The following is a 13,367-nucleotide window of genomic DNA, read 5'->3' as shown; positions in this document are numbered from 1 at the left end:
TGGTTTTCCCAACACCATTTATTGAAGAGACTTTCCTTTCTCCATTATATGTTCTTAGCTCCTTTGTTGAAGATTAGCTGTCCATATATGTGTGGTTTTATTTTTGGGCTTTCAATTCTGTTCCATTGATCTGTGTGTCTTTTTTTGTACCAGTACCATGCTGTTTTGATTACTATGGCTTTGTAGTATATTTTGAAGTCAGGGATTGTGATGCCTCCAGCTTTCTTCTTTTTTCTCAGGATTGCTTTAGCTATTTGGCATCTTTTGTTGCCCAATATGAATTTTACGATTCTTTATTCTGTTTCCATGAAGAATGTCATTGGGGTTCTGATTGGGATTGCATTGAATCTGTAGATTGCTTTAGGTAGTATGAACATTTTAAATATATTTACAAAACCATGTGAATGGAATATTTTTCCATTTCTTTATGTCATCATCAATTTCTTTCAATAATGTCTTAAAGTCTTCATTGTGCTTCTTTATTTAACCAATGCTTTACTTCTTTATTTCACCTTCTTGGTTAAATTTATTCCTAGATATTTTATTATTTTGTTGTGATTGTAAATGTGATTGTATCCTTGTGTTCTCTTTCTGTTAGTTCGTTATGAGAGTATAGAAGTGCAACTGATTTTTTTTAAGTTGATTTTGTATCCTGTAACTTCTCTCTAGTTGTTGATTATTTCTAATAGTTTTCCAATGGATTCTTTAGGGTTTTCTGTATATAAAATCATGTCATCTGCAAACAATGAAAGTTTTACTTCTTCATTGCCTATTTGGATTCCTTTTATTTCTTTTTCTTGCCTAATTGCTCTGGCCAAAACCTCCAATACTATGTTGAATAAGAGTGGTGAGAGTGGGCACCTGTATCTTGTTCCTGTTCTCAGAGGCATGGTGTTCAGTTTTTCCCTGTTGAGTGTGATGGTAACTGTGGGTTTGTCATATATGGCCTTTATTATGTTGAGGTACTTTACATCTCTACCCATTTTATTGAGAGTTTTTATCATAAATGGATGTTGGAGCTTGTCAAATGCTTTCTCTGCATCTATTGAGATGATCATGTGGCTTTTATTCCTCATTTTGATTGATTTGCAGATGTTGAACCATCCCTATGTCCCTGTTATAAATCCCACTTGATCATGGTGTATGATCTTTTTAATGTATTGCTGTATTCAATTCACTAGTATTTTGTTGAGGATTTTTGCATCTGCATTCATCAGCAATGTTGGACTGTAATTTTCCTTCTTTGCGTTATCCTTCTCTGGCTTTGGAATCAGGGTGATGTTGGCCTTGTAAAATGTGTTAGGAAGTGTGCCATCTTCTTCAAGTTTTTGGAATAGTTTGAGAAGGATAGGTACTAAATCTTCTTTGGATATTTGTCAAAATTATCCAGAGAAGGCATCTGGTCCTGGACTTTTATTTTTTGGGAGGCTTTTGATTACTGTTTCAATCTCTTTACTTGTCATTGGCCTATTCAGAGTCTCCATTTCCTCTTGATTCAGTTTTGGGAGGTTGTATGAATCTAGGAATTTATCCATTTCTTCTAGATTGTCCAATTTGTTGACATGTAGTTCTTCATAGTATTCTCTTATAATCCATTTTATTTCTGTGGTGTCCATTGTAATTTCTCCTCTTTCATTTATAATTTTATTTATTTGAGGCTTCTCTCTTTTTTTCTTGGTGAGTCTGGCTAAGGGTTTGTCAATTTTGTTTATCTTCTCAAAGAACCAGCTCTTCATTTCATTCATCCTTTCTACTGTTTTTTTTTTTTTTCCTCCCAATTTCATTTATTTCTGCTCTAATTTTTATTATTTCCCTCCTTCTGCTGACTTTGGGCCTTGGCTGTTCTTTTTCTAATTCTGTTAGGTGTAGCTTAAGGTTGCTTATCTGAGATTATTTTTATTAGTTAAGGTGGGCCTGTATGGCTATGAATTTTCCTCTTAGGACCAATTTTGCTGCATTCTATATGAGTTGGTATGGTATATTTTCATTTTCATTTGTCTTCAGATATTTTTCCTTTAATTTCTTCAGTGATCATTTTGTTGTTCAGCAGTATGTTGTTTAGTCTCCACATATTTGTTTCCCAGCTTTTTTCTTGTAGTTGATTTCTAGTTCCACAGCATTATGTTTGGGAAAGAAGCTTGATATGATTTCAATCCTCTTAAATTTATTTAGGCTTGCCTTGTTTCCAAACATATGGTCTATCCTTGAGTATGTTCCATGTGCATTTGAGAAGAATGTGTATTCTGCTGTTTTGGAGTGGAGTATTCTATATATATCTATTAAGTCCACCTGGTTTAGTTTTTTGTTTAAATCAACTATTTCCTTGTTGACTTTCTTTCTGGATGATCTATCCATTGATGTAAGTGGGGTGTTAAGGTACCCTACTATTATCGTCTTGTTATTAATATCTCCTTTTAGGTTTGTTAATAGTTGCTTTATGTACTTTGGTGCTTCTGTGTTGGGTGCATGGATATTTATAAGTGTTATATCTTCTTGGTGGAGTGTCCCTTTTATCATTATATACTACTGCTATTTGTCTCTCATTACCTGTTTTATCTTGAAATCTACTTTGTCTGATATAAGTATGGCAACACCTGCTTTCTTTTGTTTGCCACTAGTTTGGAGTATCATCTTCCATCCCTTCACTCTGAGCCTATGTTTTTTCTTTACAAAACAAAGGCTGAGATGTGTTTCCTGGAGGCAGCATATTGTTGGGTCTTGTTTTTTAGTCCAGCCCACCACTCTGTCGTTTGATTCGAGAATTCAATCCATTTACATTTAGAGTGACTATTGATATATATGGGCTTCATAGTGCCATTTTATCACTAATTTTCTGGTTGTTCTGCATTTCCCTTTTTTCCCATCCTGTGTATTTCGGACTACCAATTCAGTTTGGTAGCTGTCTATGATGATTTTCTCAGTTTTCAGTTTATTTATCATTTGTGTCTCTGTTCTGATTATTTGATTATTGGTTACCATGAGGTTAGTTTAAAAAATCTCATAGATGAGATAATCCATTTTCTGATAGCCTCTTATTCCCTTAGTCTAAGCAGGTCCCACCCCTTACCTCTTCCCCATCTAAGTTATTATGGTCACAACTTATTCTATCTTGTGTTGTGAGTTGTGTTTAAAATGACAAGATTATATTTATTTTTCATGTTTTCCTTCCCTTTATCTTTAATGTTATAATTAGGTGTTTGCTAACTGTTCTGATAGACAGTTGCAATTTTCTGATTTTGTCTACCTATTTATCTCCTTTCTCAATTCTTTATAACTCCCTTTTTTTTTTTGTCAGTCATGAGGGCCTTCTTGAGCATTTCTTGGGGGTGGGGGAGGTCTTGTGACAATAAACTCCCTTAGCTTTTCTTTATCTGGAAAACTTTTGTTTCTTCATTGTATCTGAAGCATATTTTTGCCAGACAGAGTATTTTTGGCTGAAAGTTGTCTTCCAGAATTTTGACTATATCATTCCACTCTCTCCTAGCCTGTAAAGTTTCTGCTGAGAAATCAGCTGAGAGCCTGATGGGGGTTCTTGTGTAAGTTATTTTATTTTGCATTGCTGCCCTTAATGTTTTTTCTTTGTTGTTGACCTTTCCCAGCTTTACTACTATATACCTTAGAGAATATCTTTTTGCATTGATGTAATTGGGAGTTTTATTAGCTTCTTTTACTTGTATTTCCAGCTCCTTCCCCAGGTTTGGGAAGTTCTCAGCTATTATTTCTTTGAACAAGCTTTCTGCTCCATTCTCCTTCTCTTCTCCCTCTTGAAGACCTGTAATCCTTATGTTGCATTTCCTAGTTGAGTTGGATATTTCTCACAGAATTTCTTCATTTCTTTTTAGTCTTCATTCTCTCTGCTCCTTGATCTGAAGCATTTCTATATGTCTGTCCTCCAGACTGCTAGTTCTCTCCTCTATAATATCAGCTCTGTTAGTCAGGGAGTCCATGTTTTTCTTTATCTCATGTGTTGTGTTTTCATCTCCAACATTTCTGATTGGCTTTTCTTTATAGTTTCAATCTCTTTTGTGAAGAATTCCCTCAGTTCATTAATTTTGATCCTGATTTCATTGAACTGTCTTTCTGTATTTTCTTGTAATTCATTGATTTTTTTTTTTTTTTTATGGGAGCTCTTTTGAATTCTCTGTCATTTAGATTATAAATTTCCATGACTTCAGGATTGATTTCTGGGTGCCTGCCATTTTCCTTCTAGTCTGGAGAATTAATATATTTCTTCATACTGTTTGATGACATGGATTTGTGCCTCCACATAGTGATAGTATCTGGTCACAGGTTCCACCTGCTGCCACTGGGTGGGGGTCAAGACCTCTGTATCCTGAGCCATCCCCAATCCCTGGCTCCCTGGCTCACAGCTGCTGCTTTTCTAACGTATGTGTGGGTGCCCTGACCAAGCAGCTAAACTAGAGTGCTGGGAGGGGAGAGGGGCACTTTCTTTTGCCTGTGCAATCCTGGGGTCATTCTCGCTCTGCCCTCCCTATCTGCTCTCCTCATGTGTTAATTTGATGAAGACAACTCTGCAGTAGCTTAGCCACCTCAATGTGGGGCTTTCCCATGGGCTGTGAGGGAGCATGGAGAGCGAAGGTGTTCCCCTGGAAAGCCGCCCCTCCCTTCTCAGCACCATGCATGGTCCCATGCCCTAGGTCACTGCCATTGGGGGAGAGAGAGGAGGTCCTCTTACCTCCTTCCACTTCCTCTGAGGGGTTGAACACAACATCTCCCCATTCAGACGTTTGGCTACATGAGTCTCTCAGATGTCTTTTGAATTGTGTGAGTGTCCTCTGTTGGTTTATGAAGGTCTTTCTCATTGTATCTTATGGAGGAGAGTTTAAGGGAAAAGCTCACTTTGCCATGATGCTGATGTCACCCAGAACTTGATCTTAACTTTTTAAAAATCCAATTTAATTACTTTATGTCTGTACTATATAAGACTTGAGGAGGGAGAGTTTAAAATCCTTCTCAAACTCACCCATGAGCATTGTCTTCATTATTTTTCCTCTATTCTGACATTAACTATGTTTAACTCATATATTTGAGTGAAAATTTTAAAAGTTTCATGAAAATCCATATTTCCCAAAGACATTGATAAATTCATCAGAAAATTATTTCAATTTCTGTAATCAAGTATACATAACCTAAGATTAGCATAATGTTCAGAAGCATATAATATAGTTCAAAACAGAAGAACAAGTTAATAATCAGATAATTTCCTGCCAGTCAAGGATATGTCCCAGAATATATCACGAACACTTTGGAAAATATGGGAGAAAAATCGAGAGACATGGGAGAAAAATCTGAAAGCTCTCACTTTCAAATAAACAGAACAAAAACAAGTGGTGGAAGAGAGGTAATTTTTGAAAATAGAAGAAAACTGTCCTTAGGATTAAAACCCCCACCCAAAATGACACTTGGATGTTATCAGGGTTATGTTCTACCACTCCAAGGAAAAACAGAAATGCAGTAATACAGAAAGGGCAGTGAGAGAAAATGTTAAATAATGGACGTATGACATGACCAAAACTCATTAAGAGATGGTGGCAGTGCACATTGTGAAGCGGGAAGAAATGCGTCTGTTCAGAGTCAACTCTGGATGAATGAAATTATATTGGGAGGATCTCTTTTAGGAAATCCATGCAACTGCCGTTTTACTTACCTTCTTATTAAAGTATGAAAACACAGAAAACAGCACAAGTCAAATATATAAATTAATGAATTTTCAGAAAATGTTCACAGCTGTGTAGCTGCTACCCAGGTCAAGAAATAAAACATCAGGAAGACTTCAGAAGTCCTCCTCTCAGCTTTGTGCCCTTCCCAGTCACTGTTCCTTCCCCTTTTCCTGAACATAAACATCATTCTCACAATTAATATCACAGACAATTAGTTTTGCTTGTTTCTGAACTCTATATAAATGAAAATATTTTGTATTTATTCTTATGTATTCTGTTGTGCGTAGCTTCTTTCACTTTATTTCACTCAACATTATGGTTTTGAAATTCACCCATGTAGTTGTATAAACAGTTTTGTTTTTCCTTCCTTTTTAATTTTTTTCAAAGAGCATTTCATTGTATTGGTATGCTACAATTTATTTATCCATTCTGTGATGGACATTGGGTATTTTATGGCTATTACAAATAATCATGCTATGAACATCCTTGTATGAATCTTTGGTTCAAATATGTTTGCATTTTTATTGAGTAGAATTGCTGTGTTTTCTAAAGTGTTTTAAACAATTTGCACTCCCATCAGCACTGTATTAAAGTTCCATTTGCTCCATAGTCTTACCAACACTTTGTATTGTCAGTTGTTTTAATATTTGCCATCCTAACAAGTGTGTGGTGGTATCTCATTGTATTTCTAATTTGTAGTTTTCTAATCATGTTGTCTAGGCATTTGGACATCCTCTTTTGTAAAGTGCCTGTTTATGTGTCTTGTACATTCTCTTACAAGATTATCTGTCATAGTTTTTAATTAATTGATGAGTCCTTTTACTATTTTAGATGTGAGCCCTTCATCAGATATGTGTGTTGCAATATCATCTTCTGTACCTGGCTTCCCTTTTCATTCTCTTAATAGTATCTTTTGATGAACAATTTATTCCTTTTCTTGTCTTTTGAGGTTAATGCTTTCTGTGTCTCTTTTAAGAAAAATCCTTCCCTACCTCAAGGTCATGAAGACCATGTTATCTTCCAAAAGCTGTATTATTTTATTTTTCACATTCCAAACATGGACTATAAACATTTTGTTAAATTACTATTCAAAAAGCTTTAGTTAATTTATATGCCTATTAAAATGTGCATGAGTGTTCCAGCTTAGTCACATACTTGCCAAAACTTGCCAAAACTGTCTATTATTAATGTCTTTTATTTTTGCCAATATGGTAAGAGAGGTATAGCTTTTTATTGTTATTGAAATTTATGAGGTATTCAAGACATACAAAAATGATCAAAAACGTATTTTTAAAAAACACCCCCAAGTATCCAAAACCCAGATTTTTCTTTTTTAAGTATAGGCTAGTTGAAATCGAGTCTTCTAAACTTGAGACCAAGCACTTTGAGAGTCATGGCCAATTATCTCTTGTTTATAAAGTTAGTCTGAGAACAAATTCTAACAAAGTTACTGGCAAGGCAAATTTTCACAAGTAGATGTCTCAAATCGTTTTGGGAATGAGAGGTTTACATGTGCGTGAATAAGTAAAATTTCTCTTATGAATTAATTTCTAGGATGAAAATGTTTCTAGTGGAAATCCCCCAGTTTAAAACTCTTGGCATTAAAGTGTCATGAACAATGGAGTAATTGGAAGGCTAATGTCTGAAGAATTAGAAAACAACAGAGTGTAACTTGACGCTCCCAGAGTGGCATTCCTTGGCACACTTACCCAGTATAGACTTGTTCAGAAAGAAAAACAGATTGGCCACAGTAATAGATGATCTTCAACTTCTGGGAAACTATGGATAATGATGGGGCCTTTCAGCCCATCTCTTATCTACTACTGTTTGCAGGTAGCTTCAGGTAAGCAGGACACCTGGTATACCCAGCATGGTAGTACAAAGACATCAGTGCCCTCAGAGCATCAGAAGTGGAAGCAACTCCATCCCAAGTAGGCAAGCAAATCAGCCAAGTGTTGCCAGAAAATAGAGCAGGAAACCCTTATAATCTGCACATCCTCCTCAGGGAGTAGCTTTTGGTTGGGAACCCCAAGACCCCTAAGTAGACACATTTTCTGTAATACAAGTGTTCTAATTCAAGATCTCTCTTCAGCTATCAGACACTCGTTAAAGCACAGATGTGAGTGAGGGAAGTTTCTAATTTTCTTTGTTATTTCTAGACCAGGAGAAGTTGTAGAAGGATACTGACATGGGAGCTTTAAGTCCCTTGCCTCATAGAGGTATTCTCCATCTCCTAGGTGGAAATACTGTTGGGTGACATATTTATCAAGGATCACCAAACAAAAAAGAAGGGCAAGAGTTCATGCTCATTTGGGCCAAATCTCTGCTCTTCAGCAGAATTATACTGAAACTTGGAAAAGTAGCAGTCTATTTTTCTTTGAAATATACAAAGAATAAAAATCAAAAATCTTTCCAGTAGTCAAATATTTCATTGCTCTTGCAGCAAGAAGTTCTTTATAAATGGAATTTCATTTTAACACTAAATTGTTAATACTTGCTTAGGAATTTCCTCTTTAACCCTTTGTCTTTGGTTCACTTTTAAGTACGTATTAACTTGCATGTCAAGCTATAACACTTAAGAGTAATTGTCATTCATTTTCTTAGTACTTTAAGAAAGAATATAGCCAATAAATGTGGAATAAGTGAATTTAGTGGCGTGCAAAAGAAATGGATCTGTCAAGAAAAGAAAGACTGTTTGCTGGCACAAGAAGCAAATTGCTTGTTATATTTGTCTTAATTTTTCAGTGTGTAAGAATGAAATAATATTAATTTAGAAAGCAGCTTAAAATGCTCAAATGGAACTCTCTGTGAGTTATTATTTTGTTTTCCAGCTATTTTCTTCTATTCAGAATATGTAATACATATTAAATCCTATTCCTTTTATCTACTTTATTGATGACTAGCTGCTCAGTTACCTTCTAAGCATTCTTTGTCTGTATTCTCAGTTCTAACTGGAGATCCTTAAAGAGGGATACTTTCTCTCAAGTTCCTTAATAATTGAGTTCTATAAAGTCAATAATGATCCCAGGATTAAGTTCATCTCAAGAATTTTACTGACCTTTTCTGTCTTATTAGTACTCTTTAGTCTCATCAGATGTGGTTCTGGCTTCTTGCTTCTTTAGCATGTTAAATCCTTTTGGTTTCTTGGCTTAATGAAGGTTTATCTCATTATTTTCTAGAGCTTTGGAGAAAGTAAGGAATAACAATTTATGAGAACAATCAGCAACCTAAAGAAAAGGGTATTTATCTTAACTTTTCAGTATTTACAATCTGTCATCTAAAGTGGATCTAACTGGGAAGTGTGCAAATCTCAGATCTAGTGTAGGGCACATTAAAAGCAATTTTAGAGATCAAAAATAAGATCAACTTGTTTTAATTGAAATTTGGGTAAAAGTTTCTTTCCTTACTCTGGCTATTGTTCACTAAGGTCTGAGGTATTAAAATCATTGAGATCGCTTATTGGTAGTGTTCAAAAATAAAAGCCAATGGATTGTTTTTTCCATAAAGCAACATTTAAAAATGTATTCATTGATTTAGTCTTACAAACATGAAGTTAACAAATAAAAAACCTGGGTGATTACAGTTGATTGATTTTTTAAAACCTAAAATTTAAAGTCACACTTCATTTTTCATAAAAGGCCAAGTTATGATAGCTTTAAATTCCTTTATAGCCGAAGTCAATACACTAAGACCCACAGACCACAGTCAGCTTGCTCCCATTTTGATACTACTCACAAACTAACAATGATTTTTAAAAATGACCATTTGCAATCATTTTGGTGTCAGGGTATACTGACTTTGAACATGCAAGTGAAATGTTATCCCAAAAGAAGAAAAAAGAGAACTCCGTTCTTCTCATTAGTAGACAGGCATTTTTTTTAATTTTTTCAATTATTATTATTATATTTTAAATTTTAATAAGGCAATTTATTTTCTAAATTTTGTTAAATTTTCTATAATTTATTATGTTCTCTCTAATACTCTCAATTTTACCTCTTGTCCTGCAAAGCCTAAAATGTTTACTGTCTGATCCTTTACAGGAAAAGTGTCCCAACCTCTGCATTATTCCATCAGTAAGTGTTAAAAACACACTAATCTATTATCAAGAATATATTCAATATATATGGAATATATTTTGTGTAAAGCCTACTCAAGATATCTCAATTTTCTTAGCAGAGTTATAATTTTCCTAAATGTATGAATATATCTTTTCTTCTGCAGCTTCTATTAAATCTAAGGAATTGGAATTGAAAGATATCATTTTGGTCCATCTCTATCTGAAAAACATGAAAGATTTCTCAGCTACTAACTCAGCATATGTGACCACGTTCAAGCTCTGCCTGCCTGCAAGGTAGATAGCTATTACTGTCATGTGAAGGCAAAGTTGCCTGAATGCCTGATACCAGGCATTTTTCTGGTTATCTCCTTTAATCCTCATTCCATGTTCATGCTCTGATATCTCTGGTTCTGAAACGTGCTCTTTATCATGCCCTCTTTCATTGGGTTAGTGGTTGTATTATTTTTCCAATTTATGTGGCTTTCATGTTTCTTAATATGGATTATTACCATTTCTTTTATATTCCTCTGTTATGTACCTATTCTTACTATTCCTTAACATCCATTGCCAGTAATCCACAAATGGGGACACATTTGGTGTGTCCCCATTCATGATACGGCTTGAGAAGTAAAGGGATTCTGAGATGTAGGAAGAGGAAAATTAATATCGAGGAGTGACATTGGCAGTGAGGTGAAAAAGGAATGTTCATGAAACTAGTACATTCTTCCTCTTATTCCCTCAACTCGCCTCTATACCTCCAGTGTATGTTCGTTTTCAAAGGGCCTAATTGTGCCTTGTTTTCCTTATTCTTAAAATAAATGTTTTCAGAGGGCCAGCCTGGTGGCGTAGTGGTTAAGTTTGCACATTCTGCTTCGATGGCCCAGGGTTCACAGGTTCAGATCCCAGGTGCAGACCTACAGACTGCTTATCAAGCCAGGCTGTGGAGGCATAGAGGAAGATTGACACAGATGTTAGCTCAGGGACAGTCTTCCTTACAAAAAGAAAAGAAAAGAAATGGTTTTAGACATAATCTTAAACAACTGAATACAAGATTTTTGTTGATTTGCCTACACAAAGCTAACCAAAGAAATTTACTAATATTTAATTATCTCTTCCAATTAGTTTGAAATATGTAAACTTCAAATTAAAAAAAAAGAAGAGGAAAATGGCTTTGATTGTGTGATAGAAAGTGCTTTAAGAAAATTCAAGTAATTTGACTGAAAAGTCAATTTTTATAGGAAGTTTTCTAGAAATTGCTATTCACTTAATTTTGATGCAGAACACTATACTAGAAGCTACATTTTTAAAAAGAAAGAAAGCAAAAAGACTTTTTCCTTGACAAATTTACAGATTCTAATTCTCTAAGAATTAGATAATATAATTTTCCAATAAAACAACCCAAGGCCCATCACAAGTAAATAAGCAGAAAATGCTTTACTGATTAGAGAGTGCTTTAACATTTAGTAAGCAGGAGGTAAAGAACAGTCCGAATATTGTGATATTAACCAGGGAAATTGGTACTTTCTCCAGGATCTTCTACCTTGCCCCAGATCCATTCCAGGTAGCCGTAGCGAGCAGCATCTAACCATGAGCAGACGACCCCTTCTGCCCCAAGAACCAGTGTAGGATAATGACCAAGGATATGAGAAGCTCTTTTCCCATTAGGCAGAAGGGATCAGAAATTCTGCTCTGGTGCGTTACACTTGAGGCGTCAAGCACCTGACATTTGCCACTCATTCCACAATATAGGCCACACTAAGATTACAACTTCCCTCATAGACCTCGGTGACTCTGAAGCCATGTTATTTCTGCTTTGTTCCTCAACTGACCAGCTAGATCCACCTTTCACTTCATATTGCTTCTAGCCTGTTTTCTCAGGCTTTGTCTTGTTTCCCATCTTTTCCTTCCAAGTTCTTATGAATTTCAAGGAATTTTTTTTTATTCTTTAACACTCCTACAGTTTACAATCCATATTGTAGAAACCTCCCCCACTATATGACTCCCTTCAGACAGAAGGAATTGTCAAAGAGGTAGGAAGAGAACCAAGTTCAATTAGGATCATGGAATTCTAGAGAGGGTATCTTTAGAGAGAGAATTAAGGTTCAGTAGCATTCATTGCTGCAGATGAAGACTAAGAAAAGAACATAGGCTTTGATTTACAAAGCCCTCAGCATTGTTTTCCATCCTTTTCTTCCCATTCCTGATCAGATTCCACAACTCTTCTCTGTCTATGGCATGAGTACTCTTTCCACTCCACAGTGAGAAAATCCACTCTATTCCACTGCCTTCAGACTAAGCAATTGTTAAAGAGGTAGAACAAAGACCACCATGAAGTGGGATCATAGAACTCCAAGGATGACTTCCTCAGGAGTGAGTCTTTGGCAATGTTTATTGCTATTTGGGCTTAGGAGTTAATGTGAGGGCTGTAGAGAATAGAAGGAAGGTGAAATGGAGGCAGTATTTCGGGGATAGCAAAGATTTATTTCCCACTGTAGGAGAAAAGAGTCCACAGGAGAAAGATTGGAGATACACGAGAGGGAAAGAGTGAGGGAGGGGGAGAGTTCCCTTCTTATGCTGAAGCAAGATTGGAAAAGCAGAGTCTGAAAGAATTTACTAAAACATTAGTGGAGAGCTAGAATCAAGACAGATGGCTCCCATTTCAGTAGACTAGGAAGTGCTATCAGATTACATTTGTTTAATTGCTCAGTTAATTCAAGTGAATCGACATAGAAATGTATATCCTGGTTCAGGAGAGCTGACTGAACACTTTGACAGCTTTTATCTTTTCTCCCTACCAAAATTCCATTGAAATGACAGAAGAAATATAAAGCAGTAATAAAACCATAGTGACTTTAGAAAGCAGGGAGGGGTGCCATCAGAAGTGCAAATTTCTGGAAGATATAAAATAAGTAGGATAAGATTGATGGCATATCCCAACAAAACTGAACCTGCAACTCCATAGGAATGGAAAGGATCCTCCAAAACAAAAGGAATATGTAAATAAGCCCAAGATTAAAGGCTGCAGGGAACTGAGAGGAATATGCTATGTCTGGTTGACCAGCTAATTACAGGGTGGTACAGCAATTGCACCAGTGCTCTGCTGGAAAAGCAACTGACTCTAATATGTACAGGATAAATCTACAAATTTGGAAATCTGAATGTGAGGTGAGAGAGTCCAAAAGGAGATTTTGTTGGGATAGGGTCTCCCCTGATTAACGGGCCCCGAAAGACAAGGAAGTGTGCTCACGCAGAAAACATGCTGTACACAAGCCAGTCTGACAGTGTGGCCAGCACCATGTAGCCATCTTTGTTCTCAACCAGGTAAACGTTGTCACTTGAAATACAGTCCAGGAAACAATACTCAGTAATCAAGATCCTTGCTTATAAATATGAATAGATAACCAACAACCAAACATGCAAGAATAACCAACACAAGCACAAACAGGCACATCAAACTAAACAAATACAACAAAGTAACCTTTGTGGTAACAAAGTTAATTTGGGAAATAAAGAAACCTTCAAAATTATTTTCTTTAATATCTTTAGTGACATTCAGATTGATAATAGCTTTTAAAAAAAATGCTATGAAAATGAAATGGTTAGTGATTTTTTAAAAAAGTCGCTCAGGC

The sequence above is a fragment of the Equus quagga genome, chromosome 2, assembly GCF_021613505.1.
Source record: "Equus quagga isolate Etosha38 chromosome 2, UCLA_HA_Equagga_1.0, whole genome shotgun sequence".
In the NCBI taxonomy this organism is placed as follows: domain Eukaryota; kingdom Metazoa; phylum Chordata; class Mammalia; order Perissodactyla; family Equidae; genus Equus; species Equus quagga.
This window is presented reverse-complemented; position numbering follows the sequence as displayed.